This window comes from Lutra lutra, chromosome 6, assembly GCF_902655055.1.
Source record: "Lutra lutra chromosome 6, mLutLut1.2, whole genome shotgun sequence".
Lineage (NCBI taxonomy): Eukaryota > Metazoa > Chordata > Mammalia > Carnivora > Mustelidae > Lutra > Lutra lutra.
The window spans coordinates 63630006-63657882 of NC_062283.1; the positions used below are offsets into that span (position 1 = coordinate 63630006).

Below are 27877 nucleotides of genomic sequence, written 5' to 3' on the forward strand. Positions count from 1 at the left end.
TTACACTGCCATTGACTATGTTCCCTTTGCTGTACCTTTTATTTGTGTGGTTTGTTCATTCTGTCACTGGAATCCTCTATCTCCCACTCCCCTCACTCATTTTACCCAACCCTCCATCTCCCGGAAGGAAGTGCTTCTTAGGGTACTAGTAATAATGATTGCTGTAGGTTTTTCGTAAATGCTTTTTTTTTTTTTTTAAGATTTTATTTACTTATTTGTCAGGGACAGAGGGAGAGAGAGTGAGCGAGCACAGGCAGACAGAGAGGCAGGCAGAGGCAGAGGGAGAAGCAGGCTCCCTGCCCAGCAAGGAGCCCGATGTGGGACTCGATCCCAGGACGCTGGGATCATGACCTGAGCCGAAGGCAGCCGCTCAACCAACTGAGCCACCCAGGCATCCCTCGTAAATGCTTTTTAACAGGGGTTGAATTTTATCAAATTGCTTTTTCTGCATCTATTGAAATGATAAATTGTGTTTTCTTTTTTCATTGTGAATGCTCTAAATTACCAGAATATTTTTATGTTAAACTTTCTTTGCATTTCTGGGATAAATTGAATTGTTGCATGATATATTATCTTCCTATTTTTTATTTTTTATATTAAAGATTTTATTTATTTATTTGAGAGAGAGTGAGAGACTGAGAGAGAGCACATGCACAAAGTGGGAGAGGGAGAAGCAGGCTCCCCACTGAGCAGGGAGCCCAACATGGGGATTATTACCTGAGCTAAAGTCAGATGCTTAACTGACTGAGCCACCCAGGTGCCCTTATCTTTTTAATATACTGCTAGGTTTGGTTTGGTCTGGTTATGTTTTGAACAAACTTGATCAGCATCTATGCTCCTAAATTATTTAACCTGTTGATTTTCTTTCTCATACTATATTTGGCTGATTGGAATTGGCATTTTACTAATATCATTGAATAAGTTGAGAGGGTTTCTTTATTTTTTAATCTCCTAGAAAAAGTGGCATAATGGGGCGCCTGGGTGGCTCAGTCGTTCAACTTCTGCCTTCCGCTCAGGTTGTGATCCCTGCTTTCTGGGATCAGAGCCCCAGGTCGGGCTCCCTGCTCAGCAGGAAGCCTGCTTCTCCTTCTCCCGCTTCCCCTGCTTGTGTTCCCTTTCTCGCTGTGTCTCTCTCTGTCAAATTAAAAAAAAAAAAAAAGGAAAAGTGGCATAAAATTGGAATCGATGCACTTGTGAGTGTTTGGTTAAGCATTCCTAGAAAACCTTCTAGACCTGGTATCATCTTTGTTGGAAGATTTTTTATTTTGTTTATGGCTGTAAGTAAAGTGACTACACATCCTGGTTTGCCTGGGCTAAAGCCAGGTTTTGCCTGTTCCCTGGCATATTTATAATAGTGGCTCCTTTCACTTTTAAAGATGTCCTGCTTCGGCTAATAAAATACGTGATTATTCTGCATATGGGACTATATAGGTTTTTCTCTTTATTCTTGGATTAGTTTTGGTAAATTATATTTTTCTGTAGTATTGTCCAATTTGCCTCAAATTTATTGGCATAAACTTGTTCATATATTTCTCGTTTTTAAAACTCAGCAGTAAGGGTGCCTGAGTCGCTGCATCAGTTACGTGTCTGCCTTCAGCTCAGGTCATGATCTCAGGGTCCTGGGATCGAGCCCTGGATCAGACTCCCTGCTCAGTGGAGAGTGGGCTTCTCCCTCTGCCTGCCACCCCCCCTGCTTGTGCTCTCGCTCTGTCAAATAAGTAAATAAATAACAAATTTTTAAAAAAACTCACCTGTAGCCTTAAGTATATCAGTTTTAAAATCTGTAACATTGTTTATATCTTTTTTCTTGATCAATACTACCTAAGTGTTGTCTATTTTATTAGTCCTTTGAGCATATGACTTTTGACTTTCTTGATTTTCCCTACTATTTATTTTCCATTTCATTAATTTTTGCTCTTATTTTACTGCTTTCTCCTTTCTGCTCTCATAGGACTTATTCTGCGCTCTTTTTTTTTAACTTCCTTACTTCTGACCTTGGTTGATCAATTTGGAATCTGTTTCTTTTCTAATATGTGGCTTAAAAAACACCTATAAGGGGGCGCCTTATAGGCTCAGTGGGTTCGGCCTCTGCCTTCGGCTCAGGTCATGATCTCAGGATCCTGGGATCGAGCCCCACATCCCTGCTCTCTGCTCAGCAGGGAGCCTGCTCCCCCCCCCCACCTCTGCCTGCCGCTCTGCCTACTTGTGATCTCTGTCTGTCAAAACAAACAAACAAACAAACAAACACCTATAGGCTGTTTTTTCCTTACTGAAACACCTATATGTTTTTTTCCTGACTGAATACGCATATCATACAATGCACAGATCTTAAAATCTTCAGTATTTTTAGTTTTGACAAATGTAAATGCCCATGTTGCCATCATCCAGATTGAGATATAGGACATTTGCATCATTCTAGAAAGTTCCATGGCCATGGGGTTCATTATGGATCAGTCTACCCTTCACCATCAGAGTTAACGAGTTTAGAAATACACTTGGCTACAAGTTCATCTAAATGGAATCATACAGTATATACTCTTTCGGGTTTGGCTTCTGTCACTCAGTACATGTTGTATGTATTAATTAGTTCCATTTTATTACTGAGTTTATTCCAATATATAGATGGATATACACTATTTGTTTATTCATTCTTTGTTGATGCACGTTTGGATTATTTACAGTTTTTCACTATTACAAATAAAGCAACTGTGAACATCCTTGTACAAGTCTTTTGTGGACATAGACTTTCATTTCTCTTGGGTGGGTTCCTGGAATTGGAAAAGCTGGGTCTGAGTGTAGGCATCTCATAAGTTTTACGACATAGCATTTTGATTTTCATTTAGTTCTAGTTCTTAAAAATTTTCCATGAAGATTCTTTGATCTCTACGTTATTTGGAAGTATGTTTTAAAATTTCCACATGGGGGGCGCCTGGGTGGCTCAGTGGGTTAAGCCGCTGCCTTCGGCTCAGGTCATGATCTCAGGGTCCTGGGATCGAGTCCCGCATCGGGCTCTCTGCTCAGCGGGGAGCCTGCTTCCCTCTCTCTCTCTCTCTCTGCCTGCCTCTCCGTCTACTTGTGATCTCTCTCTGTCAAATAAATAAATAAAATCTTTAAAAAAAAATAAAAATAAAAAATAAAATTTCCACATGGGTGGAACTTTTTGTTGCTGCCGATAATTTCTAAGTTAATTCCACTTGGGTCAGTTAATCAAGTTTTTATAACACACATTTTTTTGAATGTTTTGAGCCTTGCTTATGATCTAAAATTTAGCAAATTTGTATGCTCAAAAAGAATGCGTGTTCTCGGGGGCGCCTGGGGGCTCAGATGGTTGAGCCTCTGCCTTCAGTTCAGGTCATGATCTCAGGGTCCTGGGATCGAGTCCTGCATCGGGCTCTCTATCCGGTCGGGAGCCTGCTTCCCTCTCTCTCTCTTCCTGCCTCTCTGCCTGCTTGTGATCTCTCTCTCTCTCTCTGTCAAATAAATGAATAAAATCTTAAAAAAAAAAAAGAATGTGTGTTTTCTAATACACATACGTATTTATTTAATAAGCTTGATATCTATACACATATATATATACTATTTTTTTTCTGCTTGATCTAGCAATTATAATTTTTTAAGATTCTATTTATTTGAGAGAGACAGAGCACAAGCAGCAGGGGAAAGGGCAGAGGGAGAGGGAGAAGCAGACCTCCTGCTGAGCAGGAAGCCTGACATAGGGCTCGATTCCAGGACCCCGAGATCATGACCTGAGCCAAAGGCAGACGCTAAACTGACTGAGCCACCCAGGTGCCCGTTGATCTATCAATTACTAAAAAAGATGTATTAAAACTCTACTGCCCCAACGTAGATTTATTAATTTCTCCTTATAGTTTTGTCAGGTTTAGCTTTATGTATTTTGAAGCTTTTCTTATTTGGGATATACAGATTTGGAATTATTGTATTATTCTAGCAAACAAATTTTTATTCTATTACATTTTAAAATCATCATATGGTGGATATCTCTTATAATGCTTTTTGCCTCAGCGTCTGTTTTATCCCATGCTAATATTTGGCACCGATTGGGGTGCCTGGGTGGCTCAGTCAGTTAAGCATCTGCCTTTGTCTCAGGTCATGATTCCAGGGGCTTGGGATGGAGGCCCACGGTGGGGTCCCTGGAGCCTGCTTCTTCTCTCCTTCTTGCTCGTGCACTCTCTCTCTCTCTCTCTCTCTCTCTCTCTCGCTATCTCTGTCTTTCTTTCTCAAGTAAATAAATAATCTTAAAAAAGATTTTTTGGCATAAACTTCCTTTCTGTTAGTATTTATTGTATTATTTCCATCATTTAACGTTCAGCCTTTCTATATATTATTTCTTTTCTACCTTTGCTTTTAATGAGGCTTGGATTAGAAGTCAGAAGACCATTCTAATCTTGATTGTATCTTGAAGTCTAACTTTTTTTTTTAAAGATTTTTAATTTATTTATTTGACAGAGATTATAAGTAGGCAGAGAGACAGGCAGAGAGAGAGAGAGGAGGAAGCAGGCTCCCTGCTGAGCAGAGAGCCCGATGCGGGACTCGATCCCAGGATCATGGGATCATGACCTGAGCCAAAGGCAGAGGCTTTAACCCACTGAGCCGCCCAGGCACCCCATGTATCTCGAAGTCTTAGGTTCCTCCTCATTCATTTGAGTATCAGAACCCTTGCCTTGCCTATCCCCCTTCACCAGGATGTGAGAATCAAATGATATAAGATACGTGAAATCATTTTGCTAAGTGTAAAGTGTTTTTGCACATTATTAACTTTCTAGTCCTTTAAGAGTGAGTGTCCCCCCAAAGCCTACTTAAAGCCACAGTGGTTAAGAACTTAGCCGGCTAGTTCTACTTTTGCATTTGTAGATACTACTTCCTAGGATAACTGCAAGATGTCAGTGTATAAAAGTATTAAATTAGAGGTGCCTGGCTGGCTCAGTTGGTTGAGCATGTGACTCATCTTGATCTTGGAGTTAGGAGTTCGAACCTCAAGTTGGACATAGAGTTTACTTTAGAAAAAAGTACTGGGGGGCGCCTGGGTGGCTCAGTGGGTTAAAGCCTCTGCCTTTGGCTCAGGTCATGATCCCAGAGTCCTGGGATCGAGCCCCACAATGGGCTCTCTGCTCAGTGGGAAACCTGCTTCCCCTTCTCTCTCTGCCTGCCTCTCTGCTTACTTGTGATCTCTCTCTGTCAAATAAATAAATAAAATCTTAAAAAAAAAAAAAAAATAGAGGGCGCCTGGGTGGCTCAGTGGGTTAAGCCGCTGCCTTCGACTCCAGTCATGATCTCAGGGTCCTGGGATCCAGTCCCGCATCGGGCTCTCTGCTCAGCAGGGAGCCTGCTTCCCTTCCTCTCTCTCTGCCTGCCTCTCTGCCTACTTGTGATCTCTCTCTGTCAAATAAATAAATAAAATCTTTAAAAAAAAAAAATCTTTAAAAAAAAAAAAGAAAAAGAAAAGTACTGGGCACCTGGGTGGCTCAGTGGGTTAAGCCTCTGCCTTCGGCTCAGGTCATGATCCCAGAGTCCTGGGATTGAGCCATGCATCAGGCTCTCTGCTCAGCGGGGAGCCTGCTTCCTCCTCTCTCTCTCTGCCTGCCTCTCTGCCTACTTGTGATCTCTCTCTGTCAAATAAATAAATAAAATCTTTTTTTAAAAAAGTACTAAATTATCTGGGGCATCCTAAGTATTCAATAAATACTAACTCAATGTCTCTGTGTTTATGATTATGTTCATTGTGTCGCTCTTGCTTTTATCTGAGTTCTGGCTCCTCAACTTACCAGTAAGTAACCAAATATATAACTAGAGTCTCTGCTTCCTTGTCTTTGAAGTTGCAATAATAATGACTACTTCCTGGGGTTGCTCTGAGAATGGAGTAAAATAATGATGACGGGCACCTGGGTGGCTCAATCAGTTGAACATCTGACTCTTGGTTCTTGCTCAGGTAATGATCTCGGGGTCGTGAGATCGAGCCCTGCGTGGGGCTCCGAGCTCAGCGGGCAGCCTGCTTGGGATTCTCTCTCTTCCTCTTCCTCTGCTCCTCCCCGCCTCACTCTCTAAAAAAAGAAAAAAGAAAATTTTAAAAAACAGTGATGAAAAGAGCTCAGCACAGTGCCTGGCCACCGTGGTCTTGATCTGCAGGATTTCTTCTGCTGTTAGAGTTTTCAATATTGGCACTTTTCGGATGGCCTAAATCACCTGTAATGTCTTACCTGAGCTTGAAGCCCTTATCTAAAATGCTAGTGGAGTAGGACCCCTTGGGTATCTCACCATCCATTTAGATGTTCTGTCCAAAGCTACATTGTGCCTCCTCTCTCCCCATGGAATCATCTGATTTTCTTGAGCACCGGAGAGATGGGCTGACATGAAGCCCTACCCTTCAGGACCTCACCACCCAATAGAAGCCTGACCCCAGAACATCCAGTAGAAGTGCCATTGTAGAAATTCAAACAAGGTGCTTTGAGACCCTGCAGGAGAGATGGACCCTGTGGGGACTAGGCTGACCAACTGGGGGAAAGCTTCTGAGACCAGGGGAAGCCCATTTCCCCAGCTCCACCAAACATACCAGCACTGTCACCTGTCATTCTCCCAACACCACAGACTGTATTGTAAGAGGGTTACAACAAATCAGGCAGCTTTTCCTCACTTCACAACCTCCAAGCAATGACACAGGGATCTAGGCCTCTTAAATCTTGTGGTGACACAGTCTCTGGGACCCCAAACCCCCCTATTAAGCATCTTCTACCTCAGAGACATCTTTGACATCAGCCACTCCCGACCTGTTCCTATGGCTGCTCTTCTTGGGAAGACCTGGGCCCAGGAGGGGAGGGGAGTCACCTCCGTAGTCACATGTGTTCCATCTCTGCTTGAGGAGATCCTCAAATTTTTCTGCCATCTTGTTGACTGTAATAATCCTTTCAACTGGGGCGCCTGGGTGGCTCAGTCAGTTGGGCATCTGCCCTCACCTCAGGTTATGATCCCACGGTCCCGGGATTGATCCCCACATCTGGCTCCCTGCTCAGTGGGGAGCCTGCTTCTCTCTCTGCCTGCCACTCCCTCTGCTTGTGTGTGCCCGCGCGCATGTGTGCGCAGTCTCTCTCTCTCTCTCTCTGACAAATAAATAAATAAAATCTTTAAAAAGTAATAATAATAATCCTTTCAGCCAAAAAAATTATTCTGGCACTTACACCAGTGCTTGGCACACAGTAGGTATTCAATAAGTTAGTGAGTTGGTTAGTTTATTTATTTATTTGAGAGAGAGAGAGTGTGTGTGCACAAGGTGGGGGGAGGGGCAGAGGAAACGAGAGTGAGGGAGGTGGGGAGAAGACTCCCCACTGAGTGTGGAGCCTGACGCAGGGCTTGATCCCAGGACCCTGAGCTCACGAACTGAGCTGAAACCAAGAGTCGGATGCTTAACCAATTGAGCCACCCAGAAGCCCCTACAATAAATATTTTTTAAATGCCCGAACTTGTCTCAATTTCAGGAGGTGCTTAGAAGTTATTTGCAAGGCTAAATTAAACTCAGCAATTGGGGGGCAGATAGAGAGATGGAGGGAGCTTTTTTTTTCCCCTGAAGATTTTATTTATTTATCAGAGAGCGAGGGAGAGCACAAGCAGAGGGGGTCACAGGCAGAGGGAGAAGCAGGGTCCCTGCTGAGTAAGGAACCTGATTCGGGACTCGATCCCTGAGCCACAGGCAGATGATTAACTGACTGAGCCACCCAGGCATCCCCAGAGGGAGCTTTTTTTTTTTTTTTAAGATTTTATTTATTTATTTGACAGACAGAGATCACAAGTAGGCAGAGAGGCAGGCAGGGAGAGAGGGGGAAGCAGGCTCCCCGCTGAGCAGAGAGCCCGATGCGGGACTCGAGCCCAGGATCCTGGGATCATGACCTGAGCCGAAGGCAGCTGCTTAACCGACTGAGCCACCCAGGCATCCCCAGAGGGAGCTTTTGAATATCACACAATTAGGGATGGGAGGATCTCACTCTCTTTTATTTTATTTTATTTATTTTTTTAAGAGCTTGTTTCTTGGTCACCTCTAAACTACCCCTGAAGGCAAGTAAAAATCACCTCAGTGCTACAGCCTTTCTAGCCCTTTTGCTTCCTCCTGTAGAACCAGAAAGGAAAAGTGAAAGGGTTGAGCAGAGGCCCTGGTGGGGGAGGGAAGGGGTGCTTGATCCTGGACGGGAGGATCTCACTGTGCCCTCTCAGCATTTGGGGAGAGCACCCAGCCGGACTGAGCGCAGGTTCTGATGGATTCCGTACTCTAGATTGTCCACGTCAGGCTGTGGGAACTTGGGCAACTTACTTCATATCTCTCCCCTGGTTTTTAGATTGATTCAAGTTCATATAATAAAAAGCATAGACCATGGCACAGTGTAAGTGCTATATAATTGTGGAAATTGCCATCATTGGGGACAGAAAAGAAATGATCACCTGAAATCCGAAAACGATAGATTGAGGCTATACTTGGTGTCCAGCCAGATTCTCCTGCTGCTCCTGGTTTTCAGCTCACGCTGTGGCTCTAAGCGTTTAAGTAAAATAAGGGAAGTGTATTTTCTTTTCTTTTTTTTTTTTTTTTCAAGATTTTATTCATTCATTTGACAGAGAGAGATCACAAGCAGGCAGAGGGGCAGGCAGAGAGAGAGGAGGAAGCAGGCTCCCCGCTGAGCAGAGAGCCGGATGTGGGGCTCGATCCCAGGACCCCAAGATCATAACCTGAGCCGAAGGCAGCAGCTTAACCCACTGAGCCACCCAGGCGCCCCTCTTTTTTTTTTTTTTTTAAGATTTATTTATTTATTTATTTATTTGCCAGAGAGAGGAGACCCAGCAAGAGAGGGAACACAAGGAAGGGGAGTGGGAGAGGGGGAAGCAGGCTCCCCACCGAGAAAGGAGCCGGACTCGGTACTCGATCCCAGGACCCCAGGATCATGACCCTCACGAGCCAAAGGCAGATGCCCAACAACGGAGCCACCCAGGTGTCCCAGGAAATGTATTTTCATGGCCCCAGCCTTAATTACTTGTCTTGCCCCCAGTCTGCCTCGTCTACCCCAGAACACCCATCCGGCTCCCCACTGCTCCCCACCAGCCCGATCTTTGCTCTGCCACCTGCTCACCACCCCACCTTAGTTTGCCTCTATCTCTGTCCCAGGGTCAGGTTCTGCATGTCAGTGCCAGCTAGTTAATCTGATAAACGGATTTCTCTGAAAATACTATTTGGAGCCGGTGCAAAGGTTGCTGCTTCATACAAAGGTGCATTATGACTGGGGCCCTTCTGGAGAAAATGCCGTGCTCTTTGTGTCCTGGTCCGTGGGAGGGAGCAATGGAGCAACCTACAAGCTAGGAAGCTGGGAGAGATTCAGGCCATCCAGCTCCCCTAAAAGAAGACGGATCCTCTTTGAGCATCCACCGTGTTGGCTGGGGAGAGGGCACACAGATATGCTGGCAGGGACGCGACCGCTGAACGTGGAAGACATTTAATCAGTAAATTCTAGATTCAGAGCTGGGCTGCAGAAAGGGTAAGACTTGTCTCCACCTGTGGGGCGCCTGGGTGGCTCAGTGGGTTAAAGCCTCTGCCTTCAGCTCAGGTCGTGATCCCAGGGTCCTGGGATCGAGCCCTGCATCGAGCTCTGCATCAGGCTCTCTGCTGAGCAGGGAGCCTGCTTCCCTTCCTCTCTCTCTGCCTGACTCTCTGCCTACTTGTGATCTCTCTCTGTCAAATAAATAAATAAAATCTTAAAAAAAAAAAAAAAAAAGACTTGTCTCCGCCTGCAAGGAGAAAAGGAAATGCAAGTACACAATTAATAAGCACACAGAGTAAGCTGTGTCCTGAGCTGAAACAGACACAAATCAGCATAGATAGGGATGAGAGCCCCCATTCAATCTGGAGGATTTGGAAAATTCCCTGGAGAGGCTGTTGGTGGCCTTAGAACTGGTCCCTGAAAAGGATTATGTTTATTTACTCATTTAAAATTTTTTGTTAATTTTAAGTAAATACCCAGTACATGTGGGGCTCAAACTCACAACTCCAAGATCAAGTAGTAAATTTACTACTAGTAGTAGAAAATCTGCAAGTAGTAGAACACAGAAAGAAAAGGAAATCACCCACTCTCTCACAATTGAAGGTGCCCTCTGTTGCTGGCAGGTAATGGGGTTATGGGTGATTTCTGTTTGCTATCCATTTCTGTATTTTTTAAGTTTTTTTATCATGTGTTTTACAATAAAAAGAATATACATTCATAAAAACAAAATTTAAAACCCAGAGACAACGGACTGCTAACATTTCAGCATGTCATCCTCCCAGGCTTTTTGTAATACATAGTTTTATCATCCCGTTCGTATAGTTCTAGATACTTGCTTTTTCCAGTGTCTCAGCATTTGCTCTGCTCATTATAAATGCTTCACAGATAGAACTAGTGGCTGTGGGATGTAATTCACATAACCATGTCCCTGCCCTCGGACTGTAAGATTGTTTACACATATTTGCTACCATAAATAACCCTTTGTGGTTTTTTTTTGAAGATTTGTTTGAGAGAGAGAGAGAGAGAGCACGCATGAGTGGGAGGGAGGGGCAGAAGGAGAGAGAGAATCCCAAGCAGACTCCGTATTGAGCTCGGAGCTGGACACGGGGATCCATTCCATGATCCTGAGATCATGACCCGAGCAGAAATCAAGAGTTGGACACCCAACCAATTGAGCCACCAAGGCGTCCCATAAATAACCCCTTGTGTAGTCCTACACATAGGCAATATTTTTAAACTAATAAACTTAGTTTTTAAGTTCAGAGAAAAACTAAGCAAAAAGTGCAGAGCATTCTCATTTACCCCCCCATCCCCACACATACACAGCCTCCCCCACTGTCAACCCCGCTATGGACATCCTTCACCAAAGGGCACATCCGTTCTAATCATTGTCCCATTATTACCATTATCACCCAAAGGCTATGGTTTACTCTAGGTTCACCCTTGGAGTTACACATTTTATGGGTTTTGACAAATGTGTAATGACACGCATCCGCCAGTGTGGTATCACGCAGAGTCGTTTCACAGCCCTAAAAATCCTCTGGGCTCCATCCCTTCTATTCTACTGTCCTTCCCCACTAGCACTCCGCAACCACTGATCTTCTTCCTCTTTGCATGGTTTTGCATTTTCCAGTCTGTCATGTAGTTCAAATTGTATAATAAGCAGCCTTTTCAGATTGGTTTCTCCTCCTTGTCTGCATGAAGCATGATTTCTTTTTTTTTCTTTTTTTTTTTTAAAGATTTATTTATTTATTTATTTGACAGAGAGATCACAAGCAGGCAGAGAGGTAGGCAGAGAGAGAGGAGGAAGCAGGCTCCCCGCTGAGCAGAGAGCCCGATGCGGGGCTCGATCCCAGGACTCTGAGATCATGACCTGAGCCGAAGGCAGCGGCCCAACCCACTGAGCCACCCAGGCGCCCCTGAAGCATGATTTCTTTATCCATTCACCAACTGAAGGACATCTTGGTTTCTTCAAGCTTTTGCAATTATAAATAGAGCTGCTGTGAACATCCCCAGGCAGGTTTTTTTTTTGTGAATGTGTTTTCAGTTCACTTGGGTAAATGCCCAGGAGCACAATTACTGAAATTATGCGAAGAATGTATTTAGTTTTGTAAGAAACTGCCAGACTAGTCTTCAAAGTGTCTCCCCCGTTCTGCACTCCCCCCATCAATGACGGAGAGTTCCTGCTGCTCCACACCATCATCAGCATCCGGTGTTGTCAGACTTCTGGATATTGGCCATTTAGGTGTGGAGTGGTACGAAATAACAGAAAAAATATATGTTGGTCTCTGCCCCTGGTTCCTGGCACAGAGCTTCTAAACCCCTGTAATTTCCTGTGATAAGAGCATAAGGAGCATCTTTTGTTCTGATATTTGATCTTTGAGCCAGGTTCCTGACATAGGGATCTGAAGCCCCTTGGTATTTCCTTGGGGACAGGAGTGTCTTTTGTTCTAATGAAATGACTCTGGGTGGGTTCCTGGTTGGCTCCTGGGTGGGCCTGCTCACTAGAAAGACCATGATTAAAAGCTTGGAATTTTCAGCCCTGTCCCCTCATTCTGGAGAGGGGGGAGAGGGGATAGAAATGGAATTAATAATTAGTGCCTCCATGAGGAAGCCTCCACAAAACTCCAGTAGTCTGAAGTTTCGGGAGCTTCCAGGTGGATAAACACATCCATGTGCCAGGAGGGTGATACACCCCAACTCCACAGGGACAGAAGCCTGGAACCTTCCCAGATCTTGCCCTATGTACCTCTTCATCTGGCTGATCATCTGGCTTTTATCATATCCTTTAATAAACTGGTCAAGGTCAGTAACTGTGTCCCTGAGATCTGTGAAACAGCAGTTTAGTCAGATCCAAGGAGGAGGTAGTCATGGGAACCTCTGACCTGGAGATAGTTGGACAGAGTTCTGGGTAACCTGGGACTACTACTTGTGACTGGCATCTGAAGTAGAGGAAGTCCTGGGGGAGTGAGCCCTTCACCTGTGAGATCTGACACGAGATTTGACACTATCTCTCAGTAGATAGTGTGAGAATGGAGGTAAATTGTAGGCCACCCAGCAGGTGTTGCAGAATTGCTTGGTGTGGGTGGGGGGAACCTCCACACATCAGGTGTCAGCAGCATTGTGAGTATGGTTGTCACGTGAGAGTAAAGGACAAGCATATAGGAGGACTATAGGTTTTTCCTATACATGTGATATCTCATCTTTATTTTAATTTTCATTTATCTGATGACATATGATATTGAGCAACTTTTCATATACTTATGTGCCATCTGTATCTATTCTTTGGTGAGGTGTCTGTTCAGGATTTTTGTCCATTTTCTAATCAGATTGTTAATTTTCATGTTGTTGAGCTTTAAGAGTTTATGTATTTTGTTTTATATATTTTTTAAGGATTTTATTTATTTATTTATTTATTTGGGGGCGCCTGGGTGGCTCAGTGGGTTAAAGCCTCTTCCTTCGGCTCGGGTCGTGATCCCAGGGTCCTAGGATCGAGCCCCGCGTCGGGCTCTCTGCTCCGCGGGGAGCCTGCTTCCTCCCCTCTCTCTGCCTGCCTCTCTGCCTGCTTGTGATTTCTCTCTGTCAAACAAATAATTAAAAAAAAAAACTTTAGGGCGCCTGGGTGGCTCAGTGGATTAAGCCGCTGCCTTCGGCTCAGGTCATGATCTCAGGGTCCTGGGATCGAGTCCCGCATCGGGCTCTCTGCTCAGCGGGGTGCCTGCTTCCCTCTCTCTCTCTCTCTGCCTGCCTCTCCGTCTACTTGTGATCTCTCTCTGTCAAATAAATAAATAAAATCTTTAAAAAAAAAAAAACTTTATTTATTTATTTATTTATTTGACAGAGGGAGAGAGAGAGCACACACAGGCAGAGGGAGAGGGAGAAGTGTGTTCCCTGCTGAGCAAGGAGCCTGATCGATGTGGGGCTCGATCCCAGGACCCCATGATCATGACCCAAGCCAAAAGCAGACACTTAACCAACTGAACCACCCAGGCACCTCAAGAGTTTATGTATTTTGGACAATAGTCCTTTATAGATGTATCTTTTGTAAATATTTTATCGTCATCCATAGCCTGTCTCCTCATTCTCTTGACATTGTTTTTTGCAATGCAGAAGTCTTTAATGTTAATGAAGTCTAGCTTATTAATTATTTCTTATGGATCATGCCTTTGCTGTTCTAGCTACAAAGTTATGACCTGATACAAAGGTCTTTTAGGGCTTTTCCTGTGTTTTCTTCTAGAAGTTCTGTAGTTTGGGGGACACCTGGGTGGCTCGGTCAGTTAGGCATCTGCCTTCTGCTTGGGTAGTGATCTCAGGGTCCTGTGATCGAGCGCTGTGGCAGGCTCCCTGCTCAGTGGGGAGCCTGCTTCTTCCTCTCCTTCTGCTGCTCTCCCTGCTTGTGCTTTCTCTGTCTCTGTCGAATAAATAAATAAATAAATAAATAAATAAATAAATAAATAAAATCTTTAAAAAAAAATAGAAGTTCTATAGTTCTGAGTTTTATGTTTAGGTCTATGATCCATTTTGAGTGAGTTTTTGTGAGGAATGTAGGCCTATATCTAGATTCATTTTTTGATGAATAGATGTCCAATTGTTTCAGTACCATTTATTGAAAAGAATATCTTTGCTCCATTGTATTGCCTTTGCTCTTTTATTAAAAATCAGTTGAGCAGCACCTGGGTGGCTCAATCGTTAAGCCTCTGCCTTCGGCTCAGGTCATGATCTCAAGGTCCTCAGATGGAGCCCCGCACTGGGCTCTCTGCTCAGCAGGGAACCTGCTTCCTCCCTCTCCCACTCCCCCTCCTTCTCCCTCTCTCACTCCCCCTGCTTGTACTTCCTCTCTCTCTGTCTCTCTCTCCGTCAAATAAATAAATAAAATCTTAAAAAAAAATCAGTTGGTTATAGTGCTCGCTTCAGCAGCACATATACTAAAATTGGAACGATACCGAAAAGATTAGCATGGCCCCTGCGCAAGGGTGACACGCAAATTTGTGAAGTGTTCCATATTTTAAAAGGTTTTATTTATTTATTTGACAGACAGAGATCACAGGTAGGCAGAGAGGCAGGCAGAGAGAGAGGAGGAAGCAGGCTCCCGGATGAGCAGAGAGCCCGACGCGGGGCTCCATCCCAGGACCCTGAGATCATGACCTGAGCCGAAGGCAGAGGCTTTAACCCACTGAGCCACCCAGGCGCCCCAAGTGTTCCATAAAGAAAAGAATATCAGTTGGTTAAATTTTTGTGGGTCTGTTTAGGTTCTCTATTCTGCTCCAATGATGTTTTTGTCAATTCTTTCACCAATACGACACTGTCTTGAGATTGGGTATTGTCAGTCCTCTCTGACTTTGTTCTTCAATACTGAGTTGGCTATTCTGGGTCTTTTGTCTCTCCATATAAATTTTAGAATCAGGGGCGCCTGGGTGGCTCAGTGGGTTAAGCCGCTGCCTTCGGCTCAGGTCATGATCCCAGGTCCTGGGTTCAAGCCCCACATCGGGCTCTCTGCTCAGCGGGGAGCCTGCTTCCTCCTCTCTCTCTGCCTGCCTCTCTGCCTACTTGTGATTTCTCTCTGTCAAATAAATTAAAAAAAAAAAAAAAAGAATAGTTTAGAAAAAAATAAAAATAAAATAAATTTTAGAATCAGTTTGTTTTTATCCACAAAATAAGTTACTGGAATTTTGGGGGGGATTGTGTTGAAACTACAGATCAAGTTGGGAAGAACTGGCATCTTGACAATATCGAATTTTCTTACCCATGAACATTTAGTTCTTTGGTATCCTTCATCAGAGTCATCAGAGTTTTATAGTTTTTCTCATTTAGATCTGTTTATATGGTATTTCATATAAAAAATAATGACTATTTAATTTTGGAAGGGGCTGCTAATGTAAATGGTAATTTCTAATTTTACTTGTTCCACTTGTTAGTATATAGGAAGGTGATTGACTTGAGCATATTGATCTTGTATCCTGAAACCTTGCTACAATTGCTTCTTAATTCTAGGACTTTTTGTTGTTGATTATTTTAAATTTTCCATATAGGCAATCATGCCATCTGTGAACAAATAAGCTTTGTTTCTTCCTTCCCAATCTGTATATCATTTATTTCCTTTTCTTGTCTTACTGTATTAGCTAGAACTTGTGGTACAATATTGAAAACAGTGGTGAGAAGGGACATCCTTATCTTGTTCCTCATCTTAGTGGGAAAACTGAGTTTCTCATCATTAAATATGATATTAGCTATGGGTTTTAGGTAGATATTCTTTTTTCAAGTTGAAGTATCCCTCTATTTCTGGTTACTGTGAGTTTCTATCATGAATGGGTGTTGGATTTTGTCAAATGTGTTTCGCCTCTGCTGATACCATCCTGTGATTTTTCTTCTTTAGCCTATTGATATGATGGATTATGTTAATTGATTTTTGAATGTTAAACCAGCCTTGCATACCTGGGATAATTCTCACTAATCATGGTGTATAATTTTCATACATTGTTGGATTCAATTTCTTAATATTTTGTGGAGGATTTTTGCATTTATATTCATGAGAAATTTGGTCCGTAGTTTTTTTTTATCCTTTCTTATAATATTTTTGTCTGATTTTGGTATTAGGGTAATGCTGGCCTCAGAAGAATAGTTGGGATGCAGTCCTTCTGCTTCTATCTTCTGAAGGAGATTCTAGAGAATTAGTATAATTTCTTCCTTACATGTTTGGTAAAATTTGCCAGTGAGCCCATCTGGGCCTAGTGCTTTCTGTTTTGGAAAGTTATTAGTTATTGATTCAATTTCCTTAATCGATAGAGGCCTCTTCAGATTCTATCTATTAGTAACTTTTTTTAAAGGATAGATTTCTAGAGATAGGATTCCTGGTCAAGGGTTGACCAGAGCCTTGGTGGTTCTCAGTGCTGTCTGGACATTAGAATCACCTGGGGGAGCTTTTTAAAAATCCCACTGCTGGGGCACCTGCATGGGTCAGTCGGTTAAGTGTCTGCCTTCAGTTCAGGCCATGATCCCAGGGTCCTGGAATCAAGCCAGTGTCAGGCTCCCAGCTTAGCAGGGGTGTCTGCTCCCTACCCCCGATGCAAATAAATAAATAAATAAATAAATAAACAAATAAATAAATAAAATCTTTTTAAAAATTTACTTTTCTGCAGAACCCTTTGGTTCCTGCATTGGAAGCAGTGTGAATGGAGGCCAGAGTGAAAAGCAGGGAGGTCCAGATGTAGGCTGTTACACTCACATGGGTGAGAAATACAGGTGGTTTGAATTTGGAAGGTCAAGGGGCAGATGCTGAGAAGTGTTTGGGTTCAGGATAGATACTCCAAGGCAAAGCCTATTGAGGTTACTGATGGATGGGATGTGGGTCATGTGAGGGGAAAAGAGGAGTCCTATAAAACTCCAAGGTATTTGCCCTAAGCCAATGATGGTGGAGCTTGGTTAGGGTAGAGGAAGGGTGTCAACAAAGGCCCAGGGTGTGTGTTTAGGAAGTATTCAAACAATGGAGATCCCATATGCTAAGAATATGTATCGGGATAAGGGCCAGGGTATGGAAAAATGGGAGATAAGGGGCACCTGAGTGGCTCAGTCGGTTGGGCATCTGCCTTTGGCCCGGGTCATGGTCTCAGGGTCCTGGCCTCGAGCCCCACATGGGGCTCCTTTCTCAGCAGGGAGCCTGCCTCTTCCTCTCCCTCTGCAGCTCCCCCAGTTTCTGCTCTTTCTCACACACACACTCTTTCTCTCAAGTAAATAAATAAAATAAAATAAAATAAATTTTTAATGGGAAATAAGGGGCACCTGGGTGGCTCAGTGGGTTAAAGCCTCTGCCTTCTGCTCAGGTCGTGATCTCAGGTCCTCCAATCGAGCCCCAAATCGGGCTCTCTGCTCGGCGGGGAGCCTGCTTCCTCCTCTCTCTCTCTCTCTGCCTGCCTCTCTGCCTACTTGTGATCTCTGTCTGTCAAATAAATAAATACAATCTTAAAAAAAAATATAGGAGATAAAATACACTGCAGTAGGGGCGCCTGGTGGGCTCAGTTGATGAAGCGTGAAACTCTTGATCTTGGGATTTTGAGTTCAAGCCCTGTATCGGGTGTAGGGATTATTTAAAAACAAAATCTTAAAAAAAAAGAAAATAACAACTCAAAAACCAAAAACTCTTCAGTAAATTATAGAAGGCCATGAATACCAAACTAAGGAATTGAAATTTATATGATAGGAGCAGGAGGAGCTTTGGAAATTTTTGAAATATAATTAATATGATCAGAGCTTAGTTTTATAACATCAATTGTGTTTAATAACATGAAAAATGCCCATGAGATAATTTTCACTAAAAGTTTAGATGTACTGTGATTATAGTCAAGTTTTTTTTTTTTAAATCTCTTGTATGGATAAAAAGCCTTCATGTTGGGGCACCTGGGTGTCTCAGTGGGTTAAGCCGCTGCCTTCGGCTCAGGTCATGAGCTCAAGGTCCTGGGATCAAGTCCCACATCGGGCTCTCTGCTCAGCAGGAAGCCTGCTTCCCTCTCTCTCTCTCTCTCTGCCTGCCTCTCCGTCTACTTGTGATCTCTCTCTGTCAAATAAATAAATAAAATCTTTAAAAAAAAAAAAAAAGCCTTCATGTATTTTTTTTTTTTTTTTTTAGATTTTATTTATTTATTTGACACAGAGAGAGAGAGAGAGAGCAACACACAAGCAGGGGGAGCAAACAAGCAGAGGAAGAGGCAGAAGCAGACTCCCGGCCGAGCAGGGAGCCCGATGCGGGGCTCGATCCCAGGACCCTGGGATCATGACCTGAGTGGAAGGCAGCTGCTTAACCCACTGAGCCACCCAGGTACCCAAAAGCCTTCGTGTATTAAAAAAGAGTGGCTGGGGGTGCCTGGGTGGCTCAGTGGGTTAAAGCCTCTGCCTTCAGCTCAGGTCATGATCTTAGAGTCCTGGGATCGAGCCCCACATCGGGCTCTCTGCTCAAGCGGGGAGCCTGCTTCCTCCTCTCTCCCTCTGCCTGCCTCTCTGCCTGCCTCTCTGCCTACTTGTGATCGCTGTCTATCAAATAAATAAATAAAAATCTTAAAAAAAAAAAAAGAAAAAAGAAAGAGTGGCTGGAAGGAATATTATCAAAATGTTCATAGAGACGGTTTTGGTGGTTGGTAAGACTGTGAATAAGATTGGATTCTTTTTCCTTTTCTTTCTGGTTGTCTGTATTTCTCATATTTTCTTTAACTGAGTGTAACTACTTTTATGATAATATTAAATGTGTGCAAGAGGGCGCCTGGGTGGCTCCGTCAATTAAGTATCCGACTCAGGTCTTGATCCTGGGTCATGAGTTCAACAAGCCCTGCATTGGGCTCCACACTGGGCATGGAGCCTACACAATAAGTGAATGAATGAATGAATGAATGTGTGCAGGATAGGAGGGAGGAGTACATTAGATGTAGAGAGTGGAAGCAGGGATATGGGTTGGGTTTACTGCAGCAGTCCAGGGGAAATGGAAGGAGAAGTTGAACTGGGACAGGGGCCATGGGAGGAGGAGGGAAGTGGATGTGTTTCTTGCCTCGAAATGGATGTGTAAGGAAGCCTTACTACAAGTGTGGTCGTTAGGAGAGGCTCTGGAACCAGGCTGCTAGAATTGGAATGTGAACTTGGCCAAGTTGGGCAAATTAGTCTTTATGTTTCCTAAGATTCTGTAAGCAGGAATAATAGTTACACCTGCCCCGTGAGGTAGTTCTAGGAAGTAACTGAGTGAGTACATATTAACCACTCAGAGCAGTGGTGCTCAGCTCATAGACACTCGATGGTTTAGCAATTATTCTTAGTACTTACCCGGCCTCTGTGGAATTGGTGCTGAATGTGATTGCAGAATGTGCAGTGGAGTGGAGTGAAGGTTTGAAGATTACTGAAATATTATCCCTTACAGATTAATTTTTTATAAATATGTTTATAAATTTTTTTAAAACTTAAGAGTTTTTTGAAACTGAGTCAGGCTATCTCCAATGGTGAGCTCCCGACACTGAGGCGGGTTTTTTGTTTTTTGTTTTTTAAGATTTTATTTATTTATTTGACAGACAGAGATCTAAGTAGGCAGAGAGAGGGGGAAGCAGGCTCCCCGCTGAGCAGAGAGCCTGATGAGGGGCTCGATCCCAGACCCTGAGATCATGACCTGAGCCAAAGGCAGAGGCTTAACCCACTGAGCCACCCTGGTGCCCCCGCTGAGTCAGTTTTAACAGGCTCTGCACAGATCACTGAGGGGCTGGTACAGGGCTGTGATTCCAAACTAGTTTTCGTCAGAGGATGTACTGGGTGTTTTGGGTGATTAAGTTCATTCCGTTAAAAGTATTGTCCATGGGACGCCTGGGTGGCTAGTCGGTTAAGTGTCTGCCTTCGGCTCTGGTCATGATCCCAGGGTCCTGGGGTGGAGCCCCACATCGGACTCCTTGCTCAGCAGGGAACCTGCTTCTTCCTCTGCCTGTTGCTCCCCCGGCTCATTTTCTCTCTTTCTCTGACAAATAAATAAATGAAATCTTAAAAAAAAAAAAAAAAAAGAAAAAGAAAAGAGAAGTACTATCCATTGGGGCATCTGGCTGACTCAGTTGGTAGAATTTGCGATTTCTTGATCTCAAGGGTGTAAGTTTGAGCCCCACGTTGGGTGTAGAGTTTACAAAAAGTCATCATCGTAATAATAAAGATTAGACAAACCGGGGGCGCCTGGGTGGCTTAGTGGGTTAAGCCTCTGCCTTCAGCTCAGGTCATGATCTCAGGGTCCTGGGATCGAGCCCCACATCAGGCTCTCTGCTCAGTGGGGAGCCTGCTTCCTCCTCTCTCTGCCTGCCTCTCTGTCTACTTGTGATCTCTGTCTGTCCAATAAATAAATAAAATCTTAAAAAAAAAATAAAATAAATAAAGATTAAACAAACCATAATAGATGCTTAATCATAGGAAATAAAGTAAGGGTTCCAGAGGGGGAGATGGATGGGGAATGGGGTAACGATGGGGTGATGGCCATTAGGGAGGGCACGTGATGGAATGAGCGCTGGGTGTTATAGAAGACTGATGAATCACCGACTCTACCTCTGAAACCAATAATACGTTGTATGTTAATTAATTGAATTTAAACTAAAAGATAAATAAAAGGAAATAAATGAAAATGAAACATAGTAATAAAGATTAGATTTTTTTTAATAAGTACCATCCTTTATTCTGAGCCCTCTCTAAGGGCTTGGTGCTCAGGTAGTCTTTGTTTTATGAAATATGGTATATATAGACCAGAGGTTTTTTCCCTAATACCCTCACTTGACAATAGTCTTGCTTTTTGGTCTCCAAAATTTTGGGGGAAATTTTACTGGTCTTTGAAATGTAAGTTTCTGGGAACTAGGGTTGTGGGGAAAATGAATAATTTGGTTAGGCTCAAGTGGGCGCCTTTGAATCCCCTTCTGAACCTGAGAGCCTATCATTTCAGGGCCACAGCTTGGACCCCCTGATCCCAGTGAGTCATTCTGCAAATGAGAGCATTTAGGTGGGGGACTGGGGAAAGAGGTGAATGTTCTGCACCACTCGGCCTCTACAGCTATCATAGAGTTCTTCTAGTGGATGCTCTTGGCAGCCAGCTTGTGGGAGGGACCACTGTCCTATGGCCTCCAGTGTCCTCGTCTTCCATCTTGCTGAAGGCTCCTGGTGGGGAGGCTCTGTGCCATGGTGTTCCTGAACTCCTGTTCCAGTGGGCCAGGAGGGTAGAATCTGAGGTCAATCCCCCAGGATCTCTACTCCAAGGAGCTTAGAGTCTGACATCCTTCATATACAAAGGATGGTTTGTTACCACAACTTCCTCACATACAAGATGAGGATAATAGTACCATCTAACAGCCATGGAGAGGCATCTCTGCCTACTTCCCTCACCTCCAGCCAGAGCTGCAAAGAAAAATCCGACTCTGAGAGATAGACCGTGAGATCAAAGCAGACTGGAGGTGTGCCGAGTTACCTTAAAGAGAATGGCTTCCAAACCATGACACCTTCATTTTCCCCACAACCCTAGTTCCCAGAAACTTAACCTAACATGGCTACAAAGAAAGGTCCATTAGCTCTGGATACTTTATGTATGTATGTATGTATGTATGTATGTATGTATATTGTATTTATTCATTTGAGAGAGAGAGACAGAGAGCACAAGCAGGGGGAGGGGCAGAGGGAGATGACAAAACCGACTCCCCACTGAGCTGGGAGCCCAAAGACATGGGGCTCAATCCCGGTACCAGAGATCATGACCAGAACTGAAGACAGACACTTTTTATTTTTTTTAAAGATTTTATTTATTTATTTGACAGAGAGAGATACAGCAAGAGAGGGAACACAAGCAGGGGAGTGGGAGAGGGAGAAGCAGGCCTCCCGTTGAGCAGGGAGCCTGATGCAGGGCTCTATCCACCTACGCTGGGATCATGACCTGAGCCAAAGGCAGACGCTTAATGACTGAGCCACCCAGCCATTCCTGAAGACACATTTCAACAACTGAGCCACCCAGGCATCCCAGCTCAGGATACTTAAAAAAAAAAAAAGAAAGAAAGAAGGCACAGGTCACCGAGTAGGGAGGGAAGCTGACCTGGCCTAGTGATTTTCCCTTTTGTGGAAAAAGTGACCTCTCCCAGCCCATGCCCCCAACACAGGAACCTTGTTGGCTGCCTCCCTTTGTTCTGCTTCTTTACTCCCTAACTCCCTTCTGCTTTGCCTCTGGCTGCCTTTGGTGAAGGGTCTACATGGAGAGAATGTGCTGTCCAGAGGCCCCAAGTGCCTCTGTCATGTCCACTCAGTCGCTGTGTCTCCCACTGTTGGTTTACACTTGGCTGTGTGGGGTGCACCTCTGTCTGGGAGCACTGGTTATCTTGAGTTTGCCCCAGGAGTGGAGGCTCCCCTAAACGTGTGTTGGCAGGTCCTATTTTGGAGACTGTGAAGCTGAGGAGGCAGGCCCAGCCCTCGCTGAGGTCATACCCTCCTTGTGACCTTGGGGCTTGTCTTCCCAGCCAACACCCCGTACCTCCATTCGCCTTACCATCCACCCCACTGGAGTTCCTCCAGCTCTGCTCTCCGTGTTCTTGTGAAGATGAAGTTCAGTCAGTGGCAAAGAAAGCGCATGCTAACATGTTGAAGCATTCTACACGTGCAGATGATGACCGTCGCGATCAAGTGGGATCCTGTGTGTATAGACTCTGAAAAGTGTAACCCTGTTGCCGTACGAATTACCCTAGTTCTGTTGGAAGTCAAGAACCGTGGGAAATTGACAGTTGGGCTCAAGAGAAATAGCAGATTGGCCACCCACCCTCCTCTTTGAGGGTTAAATTGATAATAGTGCCAGGGTTTACCCAGAGGAAGAACTAAGATGGGAACTGAGCTGGGCTGTGGTTCAACAGGTGGCTGCCTCTCTGTGACCCCGGCTCTGTCGGGCTGTTGTTGAGTGGAAACCGGGGCACTTGGGACCCTCCATCAGGACAGCCGGTGAGTTTCCCCGTAAAGCTCAAGGGCAGGGCACACGACCACGTGACTCACCAGACCCTGAGCTTAGGCTGCTGTTTTTCCACTGGACTAAAGTGAGCCCTAGAACCCTCCACCTGCTCCTGCTCGAGGGGAGGGGGCCATGCCTGCTTCACCGCTTCTTGCCCGTGACAGACACCCCACCATGGGCTCCCACATGGGCTGGATCCTGGTTGATGGGGCCCATCCGGAGTAGCTCAGGGGTTCTTTTTCAAGGTGGTGTATTCTAGATAACTTGGATGTGTGTTTATATTTAGGAATCACTTGGTCGTTGAGAGGTGGCATGGAAATGGGGGTGACAGGCTCCTATTAGCTGTGCTGAGTACTATTCTAATGAATTAATGTGTTATCTCATTTAATTTTCACCCCAAAAGCCCCTGGGTGGTAGATCCTGTTTACAGATGAGGAAACTGAGGAACAGAAGGCTTCATTAACCAGTCCAAAACTGCACAGCTACTGGAAAGTGACAGAACCAGGATTTATTTTTATAAGTTTTTATTTATTTATTTTTAAATTAACATATAATGTATTATTTACTTCAGGGGTAGAGGTCTGTGAATCATGAGTCTTACACAATTCACAGCACTCACTGTAGCACATACCCTCCCCAGTGTCCATACCAGGATTTATTTATTTATTTATTTATTTATTTATTTATTTTAAAAAGATTTTATTTATTTGACAGAGAGAAACACAGTGAGAGAGAGAGAACACAAACAGAGGGAATGGGAGAAGGAGAAGCAGGCCTCCGGCCGAGCAGGCAGCCCGATGTGGAGCTGGAACCCAGGATCCCGGGATCATGACCCGAGCTGAAGGCAGACGTTTAACGACTGAGCCACCCAGGCGCCCCACCAGGATTGATTTTTTATAAAGATTTTATTTATTCATTTGAGAGAGAGAGAGAGAGAGAGCACAAGCAGGGGGAGAGGCAGAGGGAGAAGCAGACTCCTTTCTGAGCTGGGACCCTGACGTGGGACTCAATCCCAGGCATCTGGAGATCATACCCGAGCTGAAGGCAGACGCTTAACTATCTGAGTCACCCAGGTGCCCCCCAAACCAGGATTTAAACCAGGCAGGAAGTCTGACTGGGGAGTCAGAGCTTGTTTTATTATTATTGTCATTTTTCTGATGCACACCTAAGGCAGAGAGAGGCTTGTCAAGGTCACACAGCTGGTATGTGGTGGACCTGGGAGTCAACCCCAGGTCCATCCACCTCTGGAGTTCACACCGGTAACCATCACTCAATGCTGTATCCGTGGTTGCCCTTAATATTCAACAGGAACGTGCACTGTAGTATTATATATAACGTCGTACGACGTTCTATTATAGTACACTCCCCTATCGTAGTATGATCTGTTATGAGGTTACCATTTATATGATGAATTCTCTATTGTTGGACATTTAGGTTGCTTCCATTTTGTTCCCATTATAAATAATGCCAAGTTTTTCTTTCTTTCTTTCCTTTTTTTTTTTTTTTAAAGAGAGAGAAATGGTAGGAATGTTGTTTGGTTTATCAGTTTATTTGTTTCTTTTCAAGGATTTAGAGCAGATGGGCTGAGCTCTCAGATGCTGGAAGAATTGGAGCCTTTGAGTTGACTGCTTGAATGGGGAATGAAATTCTGATTAGGAATGGTGCCAGTGTGGAGAGAAGGAAAGAACAGACCCCGTGCTTCAGCCCAGGGATTTGGCATTGCCTGCTGAGATAGAGAGTTGGGATGCATTTCAGAAATATCTGTAATTCCCACTTTGGATGTGTTAGTGTTCTCTAGCTTTTTCCAGCCCAGTGTCTCATTGACATTGCCCAGATACACGTGGGTGGGGCTGGCCAGAGGGTGAGCCATTTTCTTCCCCAGATCAGCCATGTGCGGCCATCTGGAGTCACACCATCTGTCCATCCCATGTCGCTTGCTCCTTCGGCCCTTTCCAACTCTGTCTCCTGTTGAAGTTTCCCCTTTGGTTCCTGTGTCCCAGGTTGAAAATGGACGAGGAGGCCTGAGTACACAGTGATGACTGTAACGGTCTCACACACTAAGCCCTCAGCATGAGTCCAGTCCTCACCTCTTGTATCCTCACAGCTTTGTGGGATGGGGACCCTTACAAAAACGCCATCTTATGGAGGAGGAAAAGGAAGCTTCAGGAAGTTAAGGGCTTGCCAAGGCCTTGGAGCCAAGGACTGATGGAGCCGGGGTTCAGAGCCATGGCTGTCTAAATTCTGTGGCCACATCATGTGAACTGCCACATCTACTTTGCAGCCTTTGTGATGCACTATAAAAAGAGGACCCTGTAGTTCTTGGGGGGAATTTGCAAGAAATCTGCAGGAACATGTCCAATTACCTGCATGTGTGTTTACCAGATGGGCTCACTTCGAGGGTGTTGGACCGCAAAGGATCCTGGAAGTATCTTTCCTGCCTTATTTTTTTTTTTTTAAAGATTTTATTTATTTATTTGTTAGAGAGAGAGAGAGCATGAGCACAGGCAGACAGAGTGGTAGGCAGAGGCAGAGGGAGAAGCAGGCTCCCCGCTGAGCAAGGAGCCCAATGTGGGACTCGATCCCAGGACGCTGGGATCATGACCTGAGCCGAAGGCAGCCGCTCAACCAACTGAGCCACCCAGGTGTCCCTCCTGCCTTATTTTTAAAGTGAGTCAGAGGAGGTCTAGAGAGATCAACGGACTTGTCTAAGGGCAAGATGTTGGGCCAGCCAGATTAGAACAAAAGTCTTCTGATGCCCACTCTGTGGCTCTCTAGAGGCAAACAGCTCTTAGCTCGACTTTCTCTGGAGCACTGAGAGATGAAGCATGTGCTAGTAGGGCAGGTACAGAGAGATAGAAGTAGGTTGGTATTGCTGGGCATTTGCTAGGGTTCATGGAGAGAGGGAACCACAAGAATCCTCTGGTTTTCCACTCCTTATTCCCTCACATACCTAAATTCTAGTTCCACTGTATAGAAAAATACAAGTGGGAACAATTGTCAGGAAGGTAGCATGGCATAATGATTAAGAATCTGGGCTCCAGGGGTGCCTGGGTGGCTCAGTTGGTTAAGTGTCTGCCTTTGGCTCTAGTCATGATCCTGGGGACTGGGATTGAGCCCCACATCAAGCCCCCTGCTCAGTGAGGAGCCTGATTCTCCCTCTCCCTCTGCTCCACCCCCCCGATTATGCACACTTTCTCTCATGCTCTCAATCTCTCTTAAATAAATAAATAAATAAATAAATAAGAAAAGTCTCGGGCTGTGACATTAGACAGCCCAAGTTTCACATCCATCCCTGAGCCTCAGTTTCTTCATCCACAAAATGGGAGTTACAGCTCCTCATCCCATGGGGCCATGATAAGATGGAAATGAGACAACGCTTATAGAGGGACTGGCACAAGTTTGTGGAAAGAAGAGAAGAATCTCGAGGTTGTTTGAGTTGGTAGAAAAAGGAGAACACAAAACTGGTAACCAAATATGTGATTTCAACAAAAGGCCAAATATTTCTTCATTTCATCTGAGTCATTATTTCCCACAGGCATTGTCCGTGGGGTGCTCATTGCCTATCCCCACATGGAGGTGAGCGGCTCGGTGACTTCTCTTCTGGTGAAGAGTGGGGGTCGGCTCAAGATGGTACAGGATGCTTTTTACTTCCTGTCTTAAAAGCGATGGGCTATGGCAAAAGGAAGATTGTTAATATAAACTCAAAATCCGGATTCTTTCTGAAGGGCATCTCCTCAGCTATGTGACCTCAGATGAACCCCTCGCTGTCTCAATTGTCTCTTGACCACAGGGTCATTGAGATGGCCACATAATAGCCACTTTACATGTGGTATCTTATTTAATCCTCAGACAAGCCTGCCGGATAGATATTACCATCCCTTTTTAGATAAAGGAGAAGACTACAGTTCGGGGAAGTTAAGTAACTTCTCAGAGGCCACACAGCGTGCACGGCCAGGGGAGCGGTGGATCTGTGACGTGAGCCCGGGGCTGACCCCAAACCCCATGTGCTTCCTGGTCTACCCAGGGTAGGTTCAGATTTTGTCGGCTCCAAAGCTTATGCAATTTTGGAAGCCCTCTTTAGGGAAACAATACAAAATCACAAAGTAATATTACAGATACAAGAGTGGATGTTTATTTAGATTTTTAAAAAAGATTTTATTTATTTGTTTGACAGAGACAGAGATCACAAGTAAGCAAAGAGGCAGGCAGAGAGAGAGAAGGAGAAGCAGGCTCCCTGCTGAGCAGAGAGCCCAATGCGGGGCTCGATCCCAGGACCCTGAGATCATGACCTGAGCTGAAGGCAGAGGCTTAACCCACTGAACCACCCAGGCGCCCCTGGATGTTTATTTAGATTCTGCAGTGAAATTACCGCTTTATATTTGAGAAACATGCCAGAGCCCAAATATCACAAACATCACAAACCCCAGAAAAATAACATAACATTTGTGATAGCTGCTTGACGCTTCTCTGTAACACCTTGGTCCTGTGTCTTCTGGCTATATCCTCTTTGGTTGTGTTCTCTTATGACAATGATTTTGTAATCTTTTCCATGGAGAAAATAAAAAAGATAACTCAGTGTTCTCAGTGTTTCTCTAGCATGGTTGATTGGAAGTTGCTGGTTTTTTTGGTTTTGTTTTTTGTTTTTTTAAGATTTTATCCATCTGTTTGACACAGAAAGAGAGAGAGAGCACACAAGGAGGGGGAGTGGGAGAGGGGGAAGCAGGCTCCCTGATGAGCATGGTGTCTGATGTGTGGCTCGACCCCTCCCAGGACTCTGGGATGATCACCTGATCTGGAGGCAGATGCCTAACTGACGGAGCCACCCAGGCACCTCTGATTGGAAGTTTTTATTTTTTTATTATTATTTAAAAAAATATTTTATTTATTT

At 44.5% G+C, this 27877-nt stretch overlaps 1 protein-coding gene and 1 non-coding gene across 5 annotated transcripts in view; both read left to right on the forward strand.

Annotated features, from left to right (window-relative positions):
- The window catches only part of CCND3 (cyclin D3), a 98572-nt gene that overhangs the window by 35100 nt on the left and 35595 nt on the right, over window positions 1–27877 (forward strand). Inside the window, exon 1 of one of the 4 annotated variants that reach the window (XM_047734351.1) lies at window positions 22960–22982. The exons of the other annotated variants lie outside the window; for them this stretch is intronic. The gene's annotated coding sequence lies outside the window, so the exon portion shown is untranslated. Of the gene's footprint in view, window positions 1–22959; window positions 22983–27877 lie in introns of those variants that run through there. 4 annotated transcript variants of the gene reach the window in all.
- On the forward strand, window positions 14429–14535 carry LOC125103368 (U6 spliceosomal RNA). The gene has a single exon (XR_007128373.1). It is a non-coding gene; the product is annotated as a U6 spliceosomal RNA (small nuclear RNA).